We start from the raw sequence: 14,446 nt of genomic DNA on the forward strand, positions 1-14,446 counted from the left end.
GTGAGGGTGGGTGAGCGTTACTTAGTGAGGGTGAATGAGTTGTTGAGGGTGAGGTGTTGAGGGTGAGTGATGTTGAGGGTGAGTTAGGGTGAGGGGATGCTGGTGTGAGGGTGATGGTGAGTGAGGGTGTGCGAGGGTGAGGGTGTGAGGCTTATTGAGAATGTGTGTGGGTGTGTGAGGATGTGTGAGAGTTTGTGAGGACGGGTGTGTGTGAGGGTGGGGGTGTGTGAGTGTGGGGGCATGTGAGGGTGTGTTGTTGAGGTCATGAAGGTGAGTGTGGGTGAGTGTGGGTGAGGGTGAATGAGGGTGAGGTGTTGAGTGTTAGTGGGGGTGAGTGAGGTTGAGGGTGATGGTGAGTGTGAGGTGTTGAGGGTGAGTGATGTTGAGGTGTTGAGGGTGGGTGTGTGTGAGGAGTTGAGGGTGAGTGAGGATGAGTGAGAGTGAGGATGAGTGAGAGTGAGGGTGAGTGAGGTGTTGAGGGTGAGGTGTTGAGGGTGAAGTGTTGAGGGTGAGTGAGGGTGAGGTGTTGAGGGCGAGTGAAGCTGAGGGTGGGTGAGCGTTATTGAGTGAGGTGTTGAGGGTGAGGTGTTGAGGGTGAGTAATGTTGAGGGTGAGTTAGTGTTACGGGATGATGGTGTGAGGGTGAGGGTGAGTGAGGGTGGGCGAGTGTGAGTGTGTGAGGCTTATTGAGAATGTGTGTGGGTGTGTGAGGATGTGTGATTGTTTGTGAGGGCGGGTGTGTGTGAGGGTGGGGGTGTGTGAGTGTGCGAGCATGTGAGGGTGTGTTTTTGTGGTCATGAATGTGAGTGTGGGTGAGGGTAGGTGAGGGTGAATGAGGGTGAGGTGTTGAGGGTGAGTGAGCGTGAGTGAAGTTGAGGGTGATAGTGAGTGTAGGTGAGTGTGAAGTGTTGAGGGTGAGTGAGGGTGAGGGTGAGGTGTTGAGGGTGAGTGAGGGTGAGGTTTTGAGGGTGATTGAGGTTGAGGGTGATTGCGGGTGAGAGTTTGAGGGTGAGTGTGTCTGACTGAGGGTGAGGCCTTGAGGGTGAGTGAGGGTGAGGTTGAGTGAAGGTGAGGGTGAGGTGTTGAGGGTGAGTGAGGGTGAGGGTGAGGTGTTGAGGGTGAGTGAGGGTGAGTGATGGTGAGGGTGAGTGAGGGCGTGTAATTGTGGGTGAGGTGTTGAGGGTGAAGTTAGTGAGGGTGAGGTTTTGAGGGTGAGGGTCTGAGAGTGAATGAGGGTGAGGTGTTGAGGGTGAGTGAGGGTGAGGTAGTGAGGTCGCACTCAGATGTTTATATTTTCTCTGACTTGGCTTTGCTTGTGTTTTTTGGACCCGTATGTGACTTGTTTCGCCGCTATGCTTTTTGTTTTGGTTTGTTCATTGTTGTAGTTAAAAGTATTATGTATGCACTGTTTATGTTCTCTTTGTGTGTGTTTTTGTTATATTTTGTACATTTCAGGGAATGAGCTGCTACGATCGACAGGTAATGACAATTTTATTTTCATATTATTAAAGAGTGTCTTTGTGAGTTATTAGACTTTTGTTTATGCATTTGCTTATTGTAATGTTAATGTAATTATTGTTTTAGGTCTTGCTTTGCTTGCACTTACTTTCTGTCTGGCTCCTTTCATTAGAGTGTGTTTTGTATTTTATCAATGGCTGCTATTTCGTTTTATTTGTTGCCATGGATTGAGTTCCGTTTTGCCGTACGTGTTTTTCGGTCGCACTTGCCTTGTGTTTAGTATTTTTCTCTTCCACGGCATCCCTGATGTGCATTTCTGCAGCACGCAGCAATAGCACATTATTAACATTCGGCACCCCCACAGTACAATTGAGCAACATCAGATCATCACTCTTGGCCACTAGAGCCGTATTTAGCACACCCCCAGTCTCATTTAGACATAGTACTGCAGTACTGTACAGCAGCAAAGCATGCTTGTCTAGCTGTAATTGTGTGTGCAACGTAAAAAAAGTTTTTCTAAAGCGTGCACTTCCGGTTGGTGGTGTGTGTGACTGTTGAAAGCGTGGACTGATGCCTGTTTGTGTGGGTGTATGCATGGTGAAAGGATGCACTGATGACTGTTGTGTGTGTACGCCTGGTGAAAGTGCCCATTGCTATCTATTGGTGTGTGTGCCTGTTAAAAGCGCACATGTTTGGATTGTATGACGTTTGTCTGCTGAGTAATGCTGTAGTGGTAATGAGTGGTGCTGTGGTGGTAAGTGTTTGTGTGTGGTTGTAGTGTGATAGTGTGTTGTTGTTGAATGATGCTGTTGTGGTGGCGTAGAATGATGTTGGTGTGTTGCTGAGTGATGTTAGTGTGGTGCTTAGTAATGCTGTTGTTGTGATGTGTTGTTCTGTGCTAGTGATGAGTGGTGCTGTGTTGGTGTTTAATAATTACCACCACAGCATAACTCAGCACCACAACAGTTGCACTTCTCCCAACAATGGCATCACTGATGTCCACGAATGCAACACGCAGCAATACCACTTTATCATTCTGCACCCCCACAGTACCATTGAGCAACAATACAGCATCACTCTGCACCACCACAGCCGTATTTAGCACACCAACAGTCTCATTCATACATACTACCGCAGTACTGATGACTGTTGTGTATGTACGCCTGGTGAAAGAGTCCATTGATAGCTGTGTGTGTGTGTGCTTCTTAAAAGCGTCCATGTTTTTATTGTATGACGTTTGTCTGCTGAGTAATGCTGTAGTGGTGATGAGTGGTGCTGTTGTGTTAAGTGTTTGTGTGTAGTTGTAGTGTGATAGTGTGTTGTTGTTGAATGCTGCTGTTGTGGTGGTGCAGAGTGATGTTGGTGTGTTGCTGAGTGATGTTAGTGTGGTGCTTAGTAATGCTGTTGTTGTGATGTGTTGTTCTGTGCTAGTGATGAGTGGTGCTGTGTTGGTGTTTAATAATTACCACCACAGCATAACTCAGCACCACAACAGTTGCACTTCTCCCAACAATGGCATCACTGATGTCCACGAATGCAACACACAGCAATACCACTTTATCATTCTGCACCCCCACAGTACCATTGAGCAACAACACAGCATCACTCTGCACTACCACATCCGTATTTTGCACACCAACAGTCTCATTTATACATACTACTGCAGTACTGATGACTGTTGTGTGTGTATGCCTGGTGAAAGTGCCCATTGATAGCTGTTGTTGTGTGTGTGACTGTTAAAAGCGTACATGTTTTTATTGTATGACCTTTGTCTGCTGAGTAATGGTGTAGTGGTGATGAGTGGTTCTGTGGTGGTAAGTGTTTTTTTGTGTGGTTGTAGTATGATAGTGTGTTGAGAGTGAGTGAGGGTGAGGTGTTGAGGGTGAGTGAGGGTGAGTGAGGGTGAGGTGTTGAGCGTGAGTGAGGGTGAGGGGTTGAGGGTGAGTGAAGTTGAGGGTGATTCAGGGTGAGGGGTTGAGGGTGAGTGAGGGTGAGGGTCTGAGGGTGAGTGAGGCGTTGAGGGTGAGTGAGGGTGAGGTGTTGAGGGTGAGTGAGGGTGAGGTGTTGAGGGTGATTGAGGATGAGTGAGAGTGAGGGTGAGTGAGGTGTTGAGGGGGAGGTGTTGAGGGTGAGTGAAGTGGTGCTGTGGTTGTAAGTGTTTGTGTGTGGTTGTAGTGTGATAGTGTGTTGAGGGTGAGCGAGTATGAGGGTGAGTGAGGTTGAGGGTGAGTGAGGGTGAGGGTGAGGTGTTGAGGGTGAGGTGTTGAGGGTGAGTGAGGATGAGTGAGGGTGAGGTATTGAGGGTGAGTGAGGGTGAGGAGTTGAGGGTGAGTGAGGGTGAGGGGCTGAGGGTGAGTGAGGTGTTGAGGGTGAGGTGTTGAGGGTGATTGAGGATGAGTGAGAGTGAGGGTGAGTGATGTGTTGAGGGTGAGGTGTTGAGGGTGAGTGAGGGTGAGGTGTTGAGGGTGAGTGAGGGTGAGGTGTTGAGGCTGAGGGTGAGGGGCTGAGGGTGAGTGTGGGTGAGGCGTTGAGGGTGAGTGAGGTTGAGGCGTTGAGGGTGAGTGAGGGTGAGGTGTTGAGTGTGATTGAGGATGAGTGAGAGTGAGGGTGAGTGAGGGGTTGAGGGGGAGGTGTTGAGGGTGAGTGAAGTGGTGCTGTGGTGGTAAGTGTTTGTGTGTCGTTGTAGTATGATAGTGTGTTGAGGGTGAGTGAGTATGAGGGTGAGTGAGGGTGAGGGTGAGGTGTTGAAGTTTAGGTGTTGATGGTGAGTGAGGGTGAGTGAGGATGAGTGAGGGTGACGTGTTGAGGGTGAGTGAGTTTGAGGAGTTGAGGGTGAGTGAGGGTGAGGGGCTGAGGGTGAGTGAGGTGTTGAGGGTGAGGTGTTGAGGGTGATTGAGGATTAGTGAGAGTGAGGGTGAGTGATGTGTTGAGGGTGAGGTGTTGAGGGTGAGTGAGGGTGAGGTGTTGAGGGTGAGTGAGGGTGAGGTGTTGAGGCTGAGGGTGAGGGGCTGAGGGTGAGTGTGGGTGAGGCGTTGAGGGTGAGTGAGGGTGAGGTGTTGAGGGTGATTGAGGATGAGTGAGAGTGAGGGTGAGTGAGGGGTTAAGGGTGAGGTGTTGAGGGTGAGTGAAGTGTTGCTGTGGTGGTAAGTGTTTGTGTGTGGTTGTAGTGTGATAGTGTGTTGACGGTGACTGAGGGTGAGGTGTTGAGGGTGAGTGAGGGTGAGTGAGGATGAGTGAGGGTGAGGTGTTGAGTGTGCAGTGTGGGTGTATGCCTATTGAAAGCGTGCATTGATAGCTGTTGGTGTGTGTTCTTGGTGAAAGCGTACATGTTCTGTTTGTGTGACGTTTGTCTGCTGAATAATGGTGTTGTTGTTATGAGTGGTGCTGTGTCGTTGTAGAGTGATAGTTTGTTGATGGTGAATGATGCTGTTGTGGTGGTGGAGAGTGATGCTGGTGTGTTGGTGAGTGATGTTAGTGTGGTGCTGATTAATGCATTTGTGATGATGAGTGGTGCTGCGTTGTTGATGAGTGGTGCTGTGTTGGTGTTAACTTATTACCACCACAGCATAAATCAGGCCCACAACAGTAGCACTTCTGACAACTGCATCACTGAGCACCAGCAATGCAACACGCAGCAACACCACATTCTCACTCTGCCCCCCCCACAGTACTATTGAGCAACCACACAGCATCACTCTTGTATAGTTATTGTCTTTTGAAAAATGTAACAGCAACAGCTATTGTTCTGTATGTAGTATTGGCACATTGAACATTGTTTGAAAAGAATATACCCACCCAGAACGAAAATGACCATGCTACTGGATATGTTCAAAATATTATATTTATTTTCAGTAAACACAAATCAATAATTATTTATTTTACTTTGTCAAAAAATTGTAATTGTGAGGATTTTTACTTAATCACTTAAATCTTCTTCCGACTTTTCTTTAACAATTTTAGTAATTTTGCCATTGCAAAATATAACCTCACATGTTTGAGGCAAATAATGAAGTAGTGCTTCACCAATGTCATCCACCTCTTCGTCCAACATAAACCATTGTATAAGTGTTTGATTTTGTACATCCATCGATTGATAAATATCTGTGTTGGTTATTTTAGTTGTTAAGGTGCTCCAATCTCCGTTTGTGCTTTCCACGCCATATATTTCGACGTCAATATTATCTTGTGGTGGTGTTGTTACCTGTTGTAGTAAATAAAAACATAGTTATATTTTTTCCCCAAAAATGTTACAGTGTGTCTCAGAGAGAGTGTTGTACAGAGGCAGTTGTAGAGAGAGGCAGTTGTAGAGAGAGGCAGTTGTAGAGAGAGGCAGTTGGAGAGAGAGGCAGTTGGAGAGAGAGGCTGCTGTAGAGAGGCAGTTGTAGAGAGAGGCAGATGTAGAGAGAGGCTGCTGTAGAGAGAGGCTGCTGTAGAGAGAGGCTGCTGTAGAGAGAGGCTGCTGTAAAGAGAGGCTGCTGTACAGAGAGGCTGCTGTAGAGAGAGGCTGCTGTACAGAGAGGCTGCTGTACAGAGAGGCTGGTGTACAGAGAGTCTGCTGTACAAAGAGGCTGCTGTAGAGAGAGGCAGTTGTAGAGAGAGGCAGTTGTAGAGAGAGGCAGTTGTAGAGCGAGGCAGTTGTAGAGAGAGCGTGTTGTAGAGAGAGCGTGTTGTAGAGAGAGCGTGTTATAGAGAGAGCGTGTTGTAGAGAGAGCCTGTTGTAGAGAGAGCGTGTTGTAGAGAGAGCGTGTTGTAGAGAGAGCGTGTTGTAGAGAGAGCGTGTTGTAGAGAGAGCGTGTTGTAGAGAGAGCGTGTTGTAGAGAGAGCGTGTTGTAGAGAGAGCGTGTTGTAGAGAGAGCGTGTTGTAGAGAGAGCGTGTTGTAGAGAGAGGGTGTTGTAGAGAGAGCGTGTTGTAGAGAGAGCGTGTTGTAGAGAGAGTGTGTTGTAGAGAGAGTGTGTTGTAGAGAGAGGGTGTTGTAGAGAGAGGGTGTTGTAGAGAGAGAGTGTTGATGAGAGAGGGTGTGGATGAGAGAGGGTGTTGTAGAGACAGGGTGTTGTAGAGAGAGGGTGTTGTAGAGAGAGGGTGTTGATGAGAGAGGGTGTTGTAGAGAGAGCGTGTTGTAGAGAGAGGGTGTTGTAGAGAGAGGGTGTTGTAGAGAGAGGGTGTTGTAGAGAGAGGGTGTTGTAGAGAGAGGGTGTTGTAGAGAGAGCATGTTGTAGAGAGAGGGTGTTGTAGAGAGAGCGTGTTGTAGAGAGAGCGTGTTGTAGAGAGAGCGTGTTGTAGAGAGAGTGTGTTGTAGAGAGAGCGTGTTGTAGAGAGAGAGTGTTGATGAGAGAGGGTGTTGATGAGAGAGCGTGTTGTAGAGAGAGCGTGTTGTAGAGAGAGGGTGTTGTAGAGAGAGGGTGTTGTAGAGAGAGGGTGTTGTAGAGATAGGCTCTTTTTAGAGAGAGGCTGTTTTCGAGAGAGAGTGGAGAGAGTGTTGTAGAGAGAGCGTGAGTGTGTGTCTGTGTGTTGAAGTGATAGAGTAAGGGGTGCGTGAGAGAGCGTGTGTTCCTTACTTTTAATTTGCTGTGCCTTGTCGTGTTCAATATTTTCTGTCCATTAAATTCATGTACTGTGACATGAGTTAACATGACATATTCTCCAATGTTTATTGAGAATTCAGTAGCCTCTCTCCATAATGTGACTTTTATGTCATCAGTGGCATCTTTTAATGTAATAGATTTTATTGCCGTATTTTGTCCATTAATGAGTACAAGTTTACTTTCCTCTTCCTAAAAAGAAATAATAGTGTTAAAAATGTAAAAGCACAGAAGTAATACGTAATAATTGTCCAAGCATTGAAGACATAATTATTAAGGGCTATTGCTCTTTTCCAATGTACGGTGTTGTTCCCAAGTATGTTAAAAAATCTTGAACTCTGATGTCTCAGTTTGGCGCTCTTCTTGAAACACCTATCAACTTTACTTTTAGAAATGCAGTGTAGCTTTACCTCACCTATTTACACATTGTTAATTGTTCTTATTTGGCTGCTGTACAGATCATTTATGATAGATAGAACGCCTCAGAAACATACCACCATATGTAATGTGTTACAGAGACAACACACAGAACTGCAGCCACTCTAAATGAAAGAACATGTAAGCATCAAATAGTACACATACACACAAAGACACACACACTGATAAAGGGAAAATAAATATTGTCAATGGCATAGACAACACGACACACACAAACGGACAACTCAAGCAGCGAGACCAACAGTATAAATCAGCACAACTTACTTCTGAAATGGTCCCACACACTGTCATAAGACTTCTCAAAGATGCCCGCTTTATTTCTTTTATTGGCGAAGCAGATGGTGCAGGAGGCTGCAAAATGTTTTCCGCTTCTTGAATTAGTGCTTGAGTTATAGTCATTGCTGGAAATTTTGTTACTTTTGTTTGCTTAGTAATCAGAATTGTGTTGTTTTTAATTATAAAATTGCGTGTAAGTAGTCCACAAGTTTTTTGTGTCTGCTGATATAAACTTTCCTGGTAGCACGTAGCTTTGATTGTTCCAGTTTTGTCTGCCAGAGCCAAATGAAAAAGTACTTTATTTTCTTGTTTTGCGTTTTTGTAATTAGTTTTGCTTGAGCACTTGATCACATTAACTCTTATGGGTTTTTCATACGGCTTGTTGTCATTTGTGGTAATGTTAGCGATTTCTTCAATAGTCAACATCTGAAATAGAAATATAGGTTACAACAAATGTTAAATACAAATCCATAGTGCTTTATGATCACTGTAATAGCACTCTAATATACCATAACTTTGAAGTATGTAATTGGTATATATATGATCTAAGATAGATTGGTAGTCTGTTGTGTAAGTATCTATAAGTTGTGTACATTGCAACTTACTCTCAAAGAACCCAATGAGTTTGTTAGTTTGTGAATTGCTTTGAGAGACATCCACATTGAAATCTCCCATAATGATGAATTTGTGTGCTGGGTAAAAATTAGTGATACTGGTAATAATTTCTAAAAGATCTGTAATAAGTTTCTGTGGTGGTTTGTAGACTATAATAATAAGGTAATCTGTGTACTGAATCTGTAATGTAAAATGTAAAATGTCTATCCCTTGGTGTGTTTCATAAATAGGTAATATCCTAAGCTCTTTCTTGTAGTAGAGTATCATCCCATGGTTAGTGTTGTATGTATGAAATTTATCAAATATCATGTGATCATATTGTTCTACATTAAAATCATTTGCAGTTGAGTTCCTTGTTGTGTTGATCTCAGTTAAGCAAATAATGTCTGCTTGCATTATGTTACTATCAGCTATCATTGATGTGAAATGCTTCTGAAGTGATCGTATATTGTGTGTTATAATATTGAAATGTGTTTTGTATGTATCTAATTGTGGGATTGTGATTTCAAGTTGCATTTCGGTCCTTAATCTTTCCATTTCCTCATTAACTTTTGGGTGTATTAGAATTTTAGTATCATCAAAATTCTTCACGTGTATGTTCTGTATACATTTAGCTCTGCTTATAGCAACATAATGTAAATGATGAATTTTGCTGTTATTAAAGTGTATATAAAGTGGCTCTATAGTGTCCCCTTGTGTGCGATGTATAATACGTGCTGATGCTTGTCGTAAAGGAAATTGTTTGCGTATAACAGTAATAAATTTCTTAGTGTATTGAAAATGTCTAGCTATAGCATGTATTGGTGTCCATGACTTTTCTATTTGTGAATGATATAAATGCTTATATTCTTGCCTTGCTTTTTGCCCAACACTAATATTGTCAAATGATACCCAGACTAGAAATGGAGTATTGTTAATAATGTCAACAAATTGGACTATACCAGTTGCGCCATTTGTTAAACCATCATTTACATCCACATTGCAAGTTAAATCATAACGGAGCTGTAAAGCAATGTGTAATGTATGTGCAAGTCCCATAGTTTTTGTTGGATCCTTAGGCAATTGCTTTAGTATAGTTTTTTTGACATTTTCTGAAACATCTGAACTCACAGTATCGTTAGCTACTGTTATATACACTGGATAATCCTTGCTATGTTTATCCAAAACAATTCTGTTAATTTCATTAACTTCAACATTTGTAGACATAATGTATGGGATTGTTTCTAAGAGACTCTAATCAGGTGGCATTTCTCTTTGCTTAATTATTAGAATATCTTCTTTAGTATGCTTCCCTTCTCTTAATCTGTTTAGTAGTTCTGCAAATTGTAGATCTTCTTTTTGACGCATAATCTTCGTTAATTCAAAGAGTTTAAAATGTTCTTTCCATAAATTAATACTTAAAGGGCCATACAAATTATTAGAATCCTGAAAAATGTATCTGTCACAAACAGGTTTCAATTGGTAGAAGTCACCAATAGCTATAATAGAAAGTCCTCCAAATGGTTCATTTGACGACTTTATTTCTTGCAGTCTGTTATGTATAAAATTAAACATTTTTTGACCCACCATCGAAATTTCATCTATAATCAGAACTTTAACATGCATCATTTGCATTTGAAGTGAAGTTCTATTTTCATGACTTAGTGGTTTATAATCAAAACTTTGTGAGACTGGAATTTTGAAAGTACTATGCAATGTTTGCCCTTGAATATTATGTGCTGCTTTGCCTGTTGGAGCAGTAAGTAAGACATGTATATTATCAGGATTTTCACCTGCCTTTGTATTATAGTAGCGTAGTAATGTTTGATGTAGTGCAGTTATTAGAAAGCTTTTACCAACACCAGCCCCTCCAGTGCAGAAAGTATACCATGGAGTACTTTTCGTTTTTAACAAATTCAAGTGATGGTAAACAAAATTGAGTTGTTGAGCAGTTAAGTTGTGCATTATCTGTTTGTATTTATCATCAGGTAGAATGGAGTTAGTTAAGCTTGTTTCTTCAGTTATTGTTCTAATTCCTAAATCTAATGACAAATCATATAGATGTTGATTTTCTTTATTATTCCCTTCATCACATACATTTTCTGTTGGTATTAATTGTGGTGATAGAGGAGGGGATATAATATTTTCATTCCACTCTTCATTCGTAATATTTCTAACTTCACCGTGATTATGGTTATATATTTTAACTTGTGAATCAACTACCTTTTTTACTAGTAGATACCTTTCAAAGTAAGTATCCTTGTTAGCTATAATTTTATGTTCTTCTCTCCATGGATAGTGCAACATTAATAGTTCTCTATAATATTCTTCTGGCTCTTTGTCTTTGTTAAATCTGCAAAAGCGTATAATTTTTCTCCGTTTGCGCTTACTTAAAGCATACTTGCTATTTATATTCTGCATACCTACATCCTCCTCAGTACATTCTATTTCAATTTCTTCCTCATCTGAGCTGTAAAAGTTTCTTTCAGCAAGTAAATCTTCGGAGTCATTTATTTCTCTGGTATATTTTTTTTTGCTGGAGTAATTAAAATTTGAGGCATAATCAGCTAAAGTACACATTTCTAATGTTTTGGGTCTCTTGCAGTACTTAGCAATAATATTTTCACATTGAATGTCAGTCGAATTTTCTGGCAATGAATTAATAGTTTCCATATCGCGCATTAAATAAGTTCTTTTTTCTGGTGGGCTAGTATTAATAAATACAAATGCCCGTGAACTTTTCCGTAATGGTATCTGAAGAATGAGATATGCTGCTTCTTGAGCACTAATTTCTGTGCAATTGAGGAATTTGTTCCCTATGTGTTTAAGTTGTTCTTTGACATTACTATTGTTTTTCACTTCTTTAGCAGCTTGTGCAATAAGTTTGCTAATTCCTCTTTGCGATTTGCTGATATATGAAATAATATAGACTGCACAAGCATAAGCATCTAGTACAAACTGCAAGTCTATGTTTGCTCGCCAAGCTTTTAAAATCGTACTATTGTAGTTATTAATGAAGCATTCATCTGGTGTTCTTTTTAAAAAAATTGTTGGCTTTTCTAAACTAGTTTGTATCGAAGTGATATATTCTTTATTATCCATCTTAATAACACCTAAGAAATCATCAAAAGAAAGTGTGCTAAAAGTAGCATTATTCATAGCTTCATGGATACGTTTTAGATTATCTTTCCATTGCCTATCTGTGCCTTCAAGTGTCAATGGCTCTAATATGAGAGTTTTTGACATAGGATATTTTGGGTATTGATATTTACATGTTCTTTTTTCTTTCCGGCGGCAATTTTTAGTGTGCCCATGCCTTTGTAAATTTATTAAAGGCTGTAAAACAGTGTCATGTGACTTATTACATTGAATATATTGCTCAATAAAATCATTGACATCTTCTAATGGCGACACACCATAGAGGGGTGCATTTTTTACCCATAGTAATGCATGTATATGTGGAGAACCTCTCTGTTGGAATTCTACTCTGTAAAAGTAGTCAACTATTTCCCCAATTGGATTTGTCCCGTTCATCAAAACACAATTAAACAATTTCCTCACTTGATAGTCAAACTGTCTAGCACATGTAATAGGATCTTCTTGTATTAATCGACATTTAGTTTCCCAAGACATGTTATTGAATTCCTCTTCTGTGCATTCATTTAAGTTTTTAACTCTCAATAATATATTTATTAAATGGTGCCATTTTGTTTCAGCAGCAGATAAAGTCAAGAAAAAAGTTGGTATTTCAAGTTGTCTTATCATAGCAAAAAGATCTCTTTTACAACTTTCCCAATAAGGAGGTGAACTGCGTATAGTTTTCAAAACTTTATAACCTTCATTAAACTGGAACAAATTTTCAATATTATATTTTATATCTTTAGCAGTAATATTCTTACCATCTGTATATTTTTTCCGTATCGAAATATTAATTTTCCCTTGAATTTGCTTAATATGTAATTTTTTAAGTTTAAAGAAAACATTAGTCATACTTTTAGCTACTCTTCTATCATGACTTCTTAATTCCCATTGGCAAATAGTACTATAATGTACCGGTATATGTCTTTCCTTATTGTTTGGCCTTCGTTCTCCACAATAAATTGTAGGGAAAGCCAAAAATTCTGAATCTTTATCCTCATATAAACCTCTTGGTGTATTATATTCAGCTGGAGCTAAACTTAAAACATTGACCCTATTTGAGGTAATTGTTTCATTTGTTAACATAGTATCTAAATTTCCAGCTTCCATGTTCTCAGATGTATCTGAAGAATAGCTTGTGTCGGAATTATCATTTACATTGTTGATTTCTGGAGGTATATACTGCCATTCGGGGTTAATTGTCACACCATATTCATTAAACATGACACTATTGGTTGCTAGCCATGTAGCTGCTATTTTAACGGTGTTTGGGCGAATATTTTCATAATGCGTGTGCGATCTATAGATTAGTTTCCTTTTTAATTTTACTGGGATGGTCATGGCATCATTCATTTGCCTTGGTAAAATTGTAACTGTTGTCATTACATCTGCAGGTACATTAACAACAGCACCTGATAATGATTTTTGAAATCCGCGTGGTAAACTACGAATTTGTAAAAAAGGTATCCTAGGAGAAACTAATCTTTCTTCTAAATCGTATAATTCTAATTCAATTGGTATATTTGGAAATGACATGCCATTTAGGACTGAACATGGTGGTATTTTATCTTTTCTGATGTAAGCATAGCAAGTCATACAAATTAAATTTGTTTTCTTGCTACTAATGTTACACCTTTTAAACATTTCTGTTTCACAAACAGTGCGAGTATTTTTAATTGTTTGTTTATGCCACAACTGGTTGCAAATAGTACAAACATACTCTGGTCCATGCAATATTTCACGATGGAATTTATTAATAATTAAATGGATTTGTTTATTCCCTTTGCGTTTTTCTCCCACCGTTAACATTACATTTGGTGGGTTTTTTTCAACAACTTTATTTCCAAGATTGTCAATGGCTCCTTGTGCATCACTTTTATTTTTCCTTTTTTTCAGACTATGTTCTGAAAGGCTAAAGTAATCAAAGTTGATTTGACAGTGTTTATTTGTCTCCAGAATAGAAGTACTTGTTTGTAGCAAATGAGTTTCCTTACTAGTATTGCTATTATTCACCTTACTTTGAGTTGCTAAAGCGTCCATAGAAAGTAAACTCGCTTTATTTGCTTTTCTTTTTCTTCGCAGAGGTAAACTTACAGTTGGTCTGTTTGGTTGAAGTACTTTATTCCCAACATTGTCAAGGGTTCCTAGTGCAACAGTAGTATTTTCACTATTTTTTGCACTATGTTCAGAAAGTGTCAAGTTTGCTTTTTTTATTAGAGACTGTTTGTTTGTCCCCATAATAGAAATACTTGTTCCTGCCAAATGATTTTTCTTACTCGTATTTCTAATACTGCAATTACTTACAGTACCTAAAGGCTCCGAAGAAAGCAAACTCCCTTCAAAAATCGATTTGTCAATCACTTGAGTAGTATGTCCAAAGATTTTAGTAACTGGAGTTAAATGACTATTTTTCTTGTGCACTCGAAGTGCTCTTTGGAATGTTTGCTTCAAAACTTCTTTTACATCTATTGGTGTTAATTCAAATGGTATGCAATCCTGCGAAGAATTTCTAAATTTTTTGGCTAGATTCATTACATATTCCAAAAGTGCTTCAAAAGTTTGAAATTCTAGAGTTACACAGGTTCCATTTGAATGAGGCATGCCTTCATTGTCCCTGCTATGTGAATCAAATACATAGTATGTTTGCCTATTTTTAAAAATAGAAATGACATATACACTCATACAAAGTAGTACCCCACAGTACTTAGAAATCCCTAAATGCAATGCACTGTTAATATCTGGATAGTTTTCATCAAAACGTTTAAGGACATTACCATAGAAAGGGTTGCGTAGAGTAAGTGAATAAAACCTATTATTGTGCTCTATATATTTTGGCAAATCATCAGGATGCATAAGTGTTTCTTTGTTAAAAGAATGCATTTGTAGATACAAAGCATCTCCAAGGTCCATGATATAATGTAGATCGTTGGAGTTCCATGTATTAACTGGTTTGCATACATTG

At 40.1% G+C, this 14,446-nt stretch overlaps 1 long non-coding RNA gene across 1 annotated transcript; it reads right to left on the reverse strand.

Moving 5' to 3' along the window:
• Nucleotides 1-5,562: 5,562 nt before the first annotated feature.
• Nucleotides 5,563-7,857, reverse strand: LOC147669031 (uncharacterized). Its single transcript, XR_015303756.1, has 3 exons — nt 7,741-7,857; nt 7,015-7,230; nt 5,563-5,659 (listed from the first exon to the last, which is right to left on the reverse strand). It is a non-coding gene; the product is annotated as an uncharacterized LOC147669031 (long non-coding RNA).
• Nucleotides 7,858-14,446: the final 6,589 nt, after the last annotated feature.

Source organism: Lissotriton vulgaris, unplaced genomic scaffold (genome assembly GCF_964263255.1).
Source record: "Lissotriton vulgaris unplaced genomic scaffold, aLisVul1.2 SCAFFOLD_2848, whole genome shotgun sequence".
Lineage (NCBI taxonomy): Eukaryota > Metazoa > Chordata > Amphibia > Caudata > Salamandridae > Lissotriton > Lissotriton vulgaris.